We start from the raw sequence: 2,552 nt of genomic DNA, 5'->3' as shown, positions 1-2,552 counted from the left end.
CAGCATTTTAGAAGAAGCATCGGGGCAAGCAAAACGCTTCGTTACAAATGTTAGCTACTCTAGCAAAAGGCGCTATAATACTTACTGTATGTATATATACACTTTCAAAAGTCGCTATAATATTTATTGTACGCATTTATATAAGCTCGAAAGTCTCCATATTCTGATAAACTTAGAAAACTGCAAGAAAACTTGGTAGTTTCGGTGCCTAGTGGAAGACGTCCTAGAAAAAATGAGACCAACTTTCATGGAAGAGAGAATGCGAAAAGCTGAAAAAAGCTAGCTATATAAAAGTTACTGTTTCAAAACTCGCTATATTAAATTTTTATATATATAATTTGCAAAAACTACCACTCTGCTATTTTGTTTTTTAATGTTATTAGCCTCTTATTTATCACAATTTTCAGATAATAAAAATAAATATACAATGTGGATGTTACTTGTTGCTGTAGACTTTTTTTTTTAATTTATGGCTTACTATTATAAAATCGTATTACGCTGTTTGCAAGTGGACTACTCATATGTATATATACCTAGAAGGTAGGAAGAGAGACCAAAGTGAAAACAAATATGTACATGGGCTGTTTGATCTTCTAACAAGTATGTATGCACATATATATGTGCAAATTCGCTTGCTATATGTCTGAAAGCACTAAGGTTCGTACGCAAGAATGATAGAATACAAGATTGCGCCAATCGAGCTGAGAGCAACTGGCTGTTACGTCACATTATTTTGAGAATGAGAGTGTATAGAATAATTTTGAAGAAGAGGAAGAAGCGAACAAGTGGTGCGAAATAGTGATGTAAAACTAGGTTGAATTGTACCTACTCTTCAGCTTCTTATATTTTAATTTACATTCGGTACAATCACATTATTTTAGGTACAGTTGGAACGTAGTAAAATATTGTTTCATGTAAGTCCAAAAGTTGTTATGGTACAGATGGAAGATGTAGTCCACCAAGAGACATGCACATAAAAGTACATGTTTACTGTTTACAACTTTTCGGCAAATAGGTACAATATGAATATTTAGTATTCATCACTAGTGCTGAAAAATAGTAAAGTGACGTCAGGGAAAGGGTGGATGCTGTCAAATCGAGAAAGAGACGATTAGCGGTCCGCGGAAGGCGCCACCTTTATTTCGCTGCATGGTGGTTCGTACGTATGTATGTATGTACATATGTATGCACGTATTTATATGTACATATATTTTTGGCGCTGGAGTACTATGTAGTTCAAATGTACAAAGGCAAAGTGGGCTGACCGAAGCAGTATTATTTGATGTGAGTAGGCGATGCGAAACGCGAAATTTTGTTTGCAAATTCCCAGGAGGAAATTTAACTTTCACTTGGCAATTTTTGTGATTTCGTTTTTTACTAGTGAACATATTGTCGCTGCGCCAACAAAACAGTTATGTGATTTTTGTAATTTTTTTTTTTTATTGTATATTTTATATACACTATCTATTGCCCACATTTCTGCATTTGCCGTTTTCTTATATCTCTTTTGGTTTAGAACTAGAAATTACTAGTATCGGAGCTACTGAGTCCCTCATATGCATTATGGGGTCATTTGTGAATTTCATAAGGACCTTCATATGACCGGTCATGTTTCCGGTTTTTAACTCGGAAGTGTTTAGGATTCTCAGTGCCGAGAGACTGGCCTCCCTCTCTATTAGAATTGGGAAGGGCGGTATGCCTACAAGAGCACTAAGTGCATCAGCAGGACAGGTCCGCATAGCCCCTGTTATACCAATGCACACCATTCGGTGTAGTTTGCTTAGTTTTGCGCTAGCAGTTCTTTGTGTCGCTTTTGTCCACCATGCCAAGGATGCATAGGTGACTATCAGCTTCACAACTGTGTTGAATGACCAGTAAGTCATTTTGGGGGAGAGTCCCCATGTCTTCCCGTAAAGTCGCTTGCATGCGAAGAAGGCTCTCATTGCCTTGTTTACGGTTGCATCCAAATGTACATTCCAGGTGAGTGTCTTATCTAGCCACACCCCCAGGTATTTTGCTTCATTTGAGAGCCCTATTCTAGTGCCGCCCAGAGTCAATTCTGTCATGGATAACTTTTTCCTCCGGGTAAACGGAACCAGAATAGATTTAGTAGGATTAATGGATAATCCTTTGGTGTCACACCATCTTTGCGTAATGCGCAGGGCTTGTTGCATGCGGTTGGAGATCGTTTCGTCATGCTGCCCTGTTACACAAATTACCAGATCGTCTGCATATCCTTGTGTTTCAAAGCCATGGTCGTTCAGTAGGAACAGGAGTTCGTCTATAACCATAGTCCACAGAAGAGGAGAGAGTACACCCCCTTGAGGGCAACCTCTTGTGGCTGTAATCGATTCTTTCGTGCCTCCCAGCTCCATCCTGATCTTCCTTGTTTTTAGCATAGAAAGCACCCAATTTATTATGATGGGGCTCACTCCCTTGCGTATCAGGGCATCTCTTATTGCCCTGTATGACGTGTTGTCAAAAGCCCCTGAAATGTCAATGAAGGCACAAAGGGTTATGTTCTTAGACTCCAGAGCCTTTTCGATTTTCGA

The sequence above is a fragment of the Rhagoletis pomonella genome, unplaced genomic scaffold (assembly GCF_013731165.1).
Source record: "Rhagoletis pomonella isolate Grant_MI unplaced genomic scaffold, Rhpom_1.0 Rhpom_scaffold_00003, whole genome shotgun sequence".
NCBI classification, from domain to species: domain Eukaryota; kingdom Metazoa; phylum Arthropoda; class Insecta; order Diptera; family Tephritidae; genus Rhagoletis; species Rhagoletis pomonella.
Note: the sequence above shows the minus strand (reverse complement) of the source record.